The sequence below is a fragment of the Talpa occidentalis genome, unplaced genomic scaffold (assembly GCF_014898055.3).
Source record: "Talpa occidentalis isolate TD23 unplaced genomic scaffold, MPIMG_talOcc4v2.1 talOcc4.15, whole genome shotgun sequence".
Lineage (NCBI taxonomy): Eukaryota > Metazoa > Chordata > Mammalia > Eulipotyphla > Talpidae > Talpa > Talpa occidentalis.
The window spans coordinates 81,036,121-81,043,841 of NW_023601543.1; the positions used below are offsets into that span (position 1 = coordinate 81,036,121).

Sequence of the window (7,721 nt, forward strand, 5' to 3'; positions counted from 1 at the left end):
AACCAGAGGCGCTACTGAAGGCACAGAAAGTAGCCGAAGCCCTATTGTCACCAGCACAGTATTTTCTTCATCTCCGCTATCACTGCCATGCAGGTGATTTTGAACTTCCCCTACATCTATGTACACCTTGTTTAAGATTCAGTATCCCGGGAGCAGCTATTCAGCAGGCTATTTAAACCTTGACTGTACTAGAGGGCAGGCAGAGGGGGCAATACCCCTTTGCCTTTGACAATGGGAGCATAAGGAGAGGCCAGGGTGGCTATCGCCCTCCTACTTACACTACGTACAACGGGGCTGTATCAGCTAGGACAATGCTAACTGCTCTAACAAAAATGTCCCAAGGTTTTGTTTTTAATGGCGTGGCCAACAGAAGTATATTCCTCAGGCATTTTTCCCAGTGGACAGTCAACATTCCACATGATTCTTCATAACCCAGGCTTCTTCCATATTGTGGCTCCATCGTCCTCTTGGGCCTTGGAGTCTTTGCATTCAGCCAGAGAACAGAGAAAGGCAATGAAGGCACACACACTGATGAGCCTCTTGACCATGTGATGTACATCATTCTCCATTCCATTGACAAGAATCAGTCCTGCGGCCTCAACTGTATGTAAGGAAGCGTGGGAAATGTACTCCCGGTTAGCAGATGCTTCCAGTCAATGATTCTATACTCTGCAAGAGGGAGTTCAAACCTTCAGTGGACACAAAGTTGTCTCCGTTATGGGAGACTTCCTAAAAATAGAAATGGGGCAGACAGGAAGAAAGGGGGTAGAATGTGTGAGAACCGAAAGCCAACATAGGTCTGTTACAAAATGTATTTCCAGACACTTACAAGGAAGCCTATACTTTAAATAAATGGACAGCAAGTGGTTGATCATGGAGACGTTACCTGATAAGGCCATTTCACTTTGGGGCCATGCTGTTCATCAGAAAGATCTTCTTTATATTAAGCTCAAATCTTGCTCCTAGCTTTGTTCTTTGAAGTCTACAGCATAAGTCTAAACCTTTTTCCTTGTGACATACATTCAAAACTTTAAAGACAGATGTTGTATATTCTTACTCCACCCCAAGGTTTTCTCTTCTTTCAGCTGAACCCCCTTGCTTTTATCATCCCCAATATATCATTTCCCACCTGCTCATCACTCTTTCATTTGTTTATGTTCCTGTGTGACAAAATCCCTCTTACAGGGTAATGTCCAGGAAGGAATTGCAAAAATGTACACTCCTTTATTCTTCCTATGACCCCTCTAGTAATACAGCCCAAGACCATATATTTAATTAAGGTAATGAAGGCTACTGTAACAGATAAACTCTAATATCTCGATGCCTTTACACAAGAAAGATTTATTTCACACTCACATAGAGTCTTGACTGATAGGCAGCTCTTCTGCAAGCAGTAGTAACCCAAGCTTCTTCCATCTTGTGGCTTTGCTAAACTCTACACATAGCTTCCAAAGTCACACTTTTATATCTATGTCAAGCTAGAAAGGAAAAGAACATGAAGAATCATGTGTGCACAGTATTTATAGGCCAAACCTATAAACAGAACATTGCACATTCTACTGGCTAGGACTCAGTCACATGGCCTAGCTGCAAGGGAAGCTGGGAAGTGCAGTCCAAGTATTTCTACCACAGATATTTCGCCAGCATCCCATGAAGGGTTTTGCTTGAGCTTGCTGTCACCCAAACTCTACTGGATTTTATCTTCATGGGCTGCTGCTAAGTTGGCCTCCCTGTCCTATCATTACAGAATTCATCTTTTGAACCTAGGGGCAGGGCTCCTCGTTTCTCCACTCATTGCCCATTTGGGCCTTTCGTTCTGCCTGCTGCTTCCACTACCTTTCCCTTTTACAAATGTCTCTTTGGCTGTTGTAATAACTAGGGATTACCTGGAAAAGAGCAATTTAACTGAGTATGATCAAGTCTGCAGAAGTAAAGCAATGGTGCTGACCTGTTTCAAGGACATCATGGGCCCGAGGGAGTTACTAATTAATACCTCCAGTGAAAATCACATGGTAACGTTGTCACTTTTTATATCTTTTTTTTTTTTGCCACTGCATAGTTGTTTTTTTTTTCCTGAATTTGCAAGTAGATTTTCAGATCTTCTGTTGGTTTTATTCTTCTGTGTTTTAAGTGCCACATGAAAAAGGGAAAAATTGTATGGCTGGGTCTGCTCTGCAATGCTGGGAATTTTGAAAATGAACTTGAAATCTGTTGCTTTCTTCGCTTTTTGAGGCTTTGTGGGTCAGAGCATTTGTTCTGTGTATCTATTTCCAACCCATAATGCAAGACGTGTAATTAGTGATGCCTCCGCCTCTCCCTGGCAAGCTCAATCAGGCAGAGCCCATCCAAATGTACTCCACAGGCTCCTCTTCCACGGCAAATTGGGGCAGATGTTTCTTATTCCAAAGCACAATTTTCTACCAATTCTCCCACCAAAAAATCGCCACTGGGATGTTACTAAATGGTATTTGCTCTGGAGAAATTCTCATTCATTAATAGGGTTATGGGGGTATAACAAGTGGAGTTAGATGTGGCATGAATTCTGTTAGAATAAAGCAAGGGGTGAGTACCACATAGGCCAAAAAATATCTTAAAAGACTTTCCAAAAAGCTAGCGTGTGGCTCAACTTCATGGCATCACAATTTCTTATAGACCTGAAAGAAATCCATGGACTCGTTCACCCAGTCAAGGATTTGCTAAGCCTCTTCTGAGTGCCATGCGCTGGAGTGGGTGATAGAGATAGAGACCCCTATTTAAAGAAGCTGCCAGGCTTAGGGAAAACCAATGTAAATAAGTAATTTGATATAATAACATAATAGATTTATATACAATTCAGTGGAAAGATATTAGGCCTGGATGAGGTCTTACAGACCATCAAATCCAGTCTTTCTCAACCATTTAGAACCAATACCGTCCTTTCCAGGAAAACAAAAATCTCTAGGCCACTCCGCAGGAGCCTGCAGTATCGCTCTCCAGCCTCATGAGATATGAACCTTTTAGGAACTGGATTTACCTTCTGACATTCTTGGCAAGTATGGAAAATTTGTTCCTACTTTGCTTTTTTTGTAGTTTTATTTTAAAAAACAGCCTCCATGTTTTCTAAACATTGAAATGTGATTTTTAAAATGCCTCCTTCCTCGAAGTAAGTCAGAAGGAAAAAGACAAATACCGGCAGTGTCACTTACGTGTGGAATATAGAGAAACCAAAGGGTCGAATAAAGCCAAACTCAAAAACTCACCTTTGAAAACTGACTGTAGAATTGAGGCCGCCAGGGTGGGGGTGGGAGGGGAGGGTAGTAGGGAGGGAGCACAATGGAATGTGGCAGTGGATTCTGGGTGCTTTGGAGGTGGGTGCACAGGTAACACCACCTGAAGGGGGGATTCTATACTCCCAAGATATGAATAACAATGTCAATCAATGTTACCTTAATAAAAAAGTAAAACTTAAATAAAAACTCCTCCATCACTATCCTAATTAGCTCATCTAATTCAAGACCCCATTTTGAAAATGAAGACACTGAGGTCCAGAGAGGAAAAGACCAAAGCTCGGGGCCCCTGGGGCCTCCGATGTTGTCGGGGTTGATAATGATGTAGGATAAAGAAATAAATAGCAGGGCCTGTTTAAAGGATAACGTAACCTTTGCATCTCAAAATAAGACCTGTGGACCAGCAAGCTCAACCGCATCTGAGAACTTGTTAAAAACAAGGTCAGGGCCCCCCAAGACCTACAGAAGCACAGTCTGCCTTTTACCAGGCCGCCCAGGGGATCTGCGTCGACACTGGGGGCTGAGACGCGCTCTGTGCGGGCACGGTCAAGGCCGTCTCTGCCCATCTCCGCTCCCCAGCGCTCCGGTGGCCATTTCTAACATGCCAACAGCTTCCTACTGCGTTTCAAATGCCTGCATCTTAACTCCCCCCCCCACCCGCGAGGGTGGAGTGAATACCAGCCCCCCCCCACCCCACGCATAAACCCTTAACCAATGAGGGACTGAAGCCCGGAGATGAAGGCCCTATTCTCCCCACCCTTTTACCTGGGAGTTAATTAATCCTCAGCCAGTATGGTTCGCCCATTGATGCAAGCATTTCACCAAAGCGAACACCGAGTAATCCTGAGAGATTTGGTCCCAAAGCAGACCAGCTGATCCCGCCGACTCTTATCAAGAGTTACTTTGTGCATGGGATTGTCTGGTTTTTCCCTGGCTCTTGGCCATTCCCCCACCTCCAGCCATCTCCCATGACTTAGGATTACCCGAGGCATGGGAAAACAGCACCCAGTAATTTCCTGCAGGCTCCGCCTACTTCTCTCCTGCAGGTTCCCCGTGCTGCTTTGGGAATTCCTCCAACAGTCTCTGTCTTTCAAAGCTTCGAATCAGACACCGATCTGACGGAGGCAGGAATTTCAGGGCGCTGCTTTCTTTATTTGGATTGGTTTTAATCACACACTTGCCCTTCTCCTATCACGCTGACCATAGCCCCTCGGGGTCTCTAGTTTACTTACTTTACTCGCTCTGCCGAAGAGCCGGCCGGGCCCGGGTGATGGCTGTTGATATTCCGCCACCTAGTGGGCGAACTGGAACTGCAGGGCCGGAGCGCGAAGGCGGCAGAGAAGGGATGGGTGAATCCCCAACCATCTTCTCTTTTGTTGTTGCCGTTTGTGACTTTTTTTTTTCCCCACTGAGGTAGCATTGGTTGACAACACTGTGTATAATTTACAGGCATAAATTCACACTTGCTCGGGAGTCTGCTACCACACCACACCCGCCATCTTCTTATTGAACACCTACTATGTGCTGGTCACGCCAAATGGAGGAGCTGATTTTTAATCCTCATAACAACCATGGGGTGACCGTGTGACCCTAACTCCACAGGTGTAAGGCAATGAAGCAGCTTGCCAATGGTGACACAGAGAAGGGACAAAAACCAGTAAACGAGTGCATGAGTGGCTGCGGTACAGTTCTGGGCCCAGCTGAAGCTCCACGTAGACAGCCTGTGCCAGGCAGGGAGGGGCTACTCTATCAGTGGGCCCCCGCTCTCCTGCTCCTTCTCCATCCCACTCCCCCTTTGAGCTCTCTTAGGCCATTTTGCTGAACAAAACACTTGAGTGAGGCCGCTGCCCTTCCCCTCCGCTGCATCCATGTTCTCATTTCATCCTGTGCCTCCTTCATCTCCTTCCTGCCTGCACGCGCCCGTTCCCCCGACCTCTACCTTCTGCACTGTCTTTTGCTGAAGTCCCTTATGTCTGAGCCGCTGTCCTTTCTTTACCCCTCCGGGATGACCATCGACTTCCTTCCCAGCAGTTCAGGAGTCAGTCTTTGTCATATTTCAGGAGTCACGTTCCCCATAACTTATGTTAGCAAAAATTGCTTCCTTCTCTTTGGCTCCATGAAGGTCAGATTACTATTCAAAACGAGCAGTCCAGAAAGAGCTCTAGGGTGGGCATGCGGATTGCCAGTCAGAGTGCTTCCCTCTCTTCTTTTTACCAAGAGCACGCTGGCTTTTTTATCCCTGGAGGAAGAAGCCATGTCCTTCACATGGACAAAAGCAAGGGAGATATTGGGGGCTTCCTGGTGGTGCAAGGGATTAAGCCTCAGCACTATGAAGCTATCCGCAGCCATTGCAGCATGAGTTCAATCCCTGGCCAGGGAGGTGACCACATGGCGCAGCAGACCTCTCCAGTCTGGCCCGCTGCTCCCCTCAGCAGTGTATTTCAGTCAGTCTGCCTGTTCTGCTCCCCACTCTGTCCCTGGTGAATCCGCTCAGCCCCCACTACACCCACACCTCTGGCCTATAATCCAGCTCTTGTATGCATAAGTAAATAAATATTTTTTAAAAGGAGCAAGGGAGATATACTTTTTGGCCTAACTCAATCAGGTGCTAGCCTTTCCCTGCAAGTGACTGCAGGTTAGACGATTCCGGCCAATGTGACCTTAGACATGCCTAGTGCAGGCTTCTGGGAAGCTCTGCTTTGCTCATGAAAAGGGGTCTCTTTTTATTCTGCCTCTTGGCAGTGTCACACATAGGGAACACCCAGAATTGCCACAATCCTCTGGGAACCATGAGGGGAATCCAAAGGACTATTAGAGAATGGGACTAGCCCCACCGAGTCACCGAGCCACTGACTCCGCCTCCCCTCGAGCCAACCAGCCAATCGTCAAAGCCACGTTGGTTGAGTCATCTGCCACTTGCAACCAAGAGCACCTGAAAGGCTCTGATAATGTCCTTAGATTTTAGAGCTTAGTTTTCAAAAACTGGCAGAGAATGATTTCAACGTTTAGCTGATCTGCTCACAAGTGTTCTTAATGGCCGTATATTTTTGCTGACCTTGGCCACGTTCTGTGGCACACTGTCATTATGCCTGTAAGAATCAGCCTGACCAGACAAGGGGCACACTGGAATGAGCCCATCTGGCCTTTAAACTTAATTTTTTCCTACAGTGAAAAACAAGCTAACAAAATCAAATCAAGTTTCTGGTTGTGTTCTGGATAATCCTGAGGTAGTGTTAGCCCATGAATCACTTTAAACAATAAGATGCCCTTTAAATAAGCATGCCTACGGGAAATTCTTTTGGGTTCAGGAGAATTCTTTTATGAAAGTATGTATTCTCCCTGCGTGAAAGTTTCCTTGGTTTAATGGAATTTGCAAATCCTGTGCAATTACAAGCAACATCCTGTGTCTCTGTGTAAATATGAATTTATCTTAGAAGGTAGTAAGCTTTTAACAGAATCCAAATGGTGTTTCTAACTATCCTCCTGACTCTGGGGGATAAAAAAAAAAAAAAGAGTTAAGAGCTACTGCTAATGTAGTTGTTTTCAAAGCCTTCACTTTCTTTTTTTTTTAATACAAGAGCTAGAGTACAGGCCAGAGGTGCGGGAGGGTGAAAGGATTCACCAGAGACAGAGCAGGGAGCAGAACAGGCAGACGACAGAAATACGCTGCTGAGGGGAACAGCGGGTGTGACAGGACAGGTCTGCTGTGCCATGTGGGATTCTCGCCTGCGGGTGGGGATCGAACCCACGCTGCAGAGGCTGAGGACAGCTTCACAGTGCAGCGCTCAACCCGCTGTGCCACCGGGGGGGCCCAAAGCCTTCACTTTCTTAAAGAAGCATATCCTCATATTTAAAAGCAATCTGACAGAGAGCTAATATAATATTTTGAGGAACAAATATCCATGTCCAATTTGTGAATTCTCAGATGTCACACCACATGTCCTTATTTTCATATAGGCCCTTAAAACCTATGGGAAAAAATATGCAAAGGGAACTTTGAAACTAGCTGCCATGCCCCCACATTCTCAGGAGGTGTGGTAGATTACAGTAATGACCCCCCAATAATTTTCACATGTCTCTGTATCCAGTCCTTCAACAGTCACTTCCCATACTGTCCCTGAGCTTGGCCACACGAATGACTTTGGTCAAATGAACAATCGCAATTGTGGCAGAAGCAGAGAACTGAAAAATATTCAAATATTGAGGATTTCCCTCTCTTGTTGATGCTGGAGACACTCCCACCGCATCCATCAGAAAAAAACTGGGCTACCCTGATAGATGATACAAAATATTTGACCTAGTCACCCCATGAACCCCGCCTATAAACGGTCTATCGTCAGAGGCAGAACCACACAGCAGCCGACTGCAGGCACAGGAGCCAGTCCCGCTGTGACAGCAACAGACCCGGCCAGCTGACACCTGCCCAAGCTCTGGCCCCGCAAGCTACGTCAATAG

General features: G+C 46.1%; 1 long non-coding RNA gene across 1 annotated transcript; it reads right to left on the minus strand.

Moving 5' to 3' along the window:
- Positions 1-245: 245 nt before the first annotated feature.
- Positions 246-4,116, minus strand: LOC129145894 (uncharacterized). Its single transcript, XR_008552040.1, has 3 exons — positions 4,032-4,116; positions 1,357-1,478; positions 246-729 (listed from the first exon to the last, which is right to left on the minus strand). It is a non-coding gene; the product is annotated as an uncharacterized LOC129145894 (long non-coding RNA).
- Positions 4,117-7,721: the final 3,605 nt, after the last annotated feature.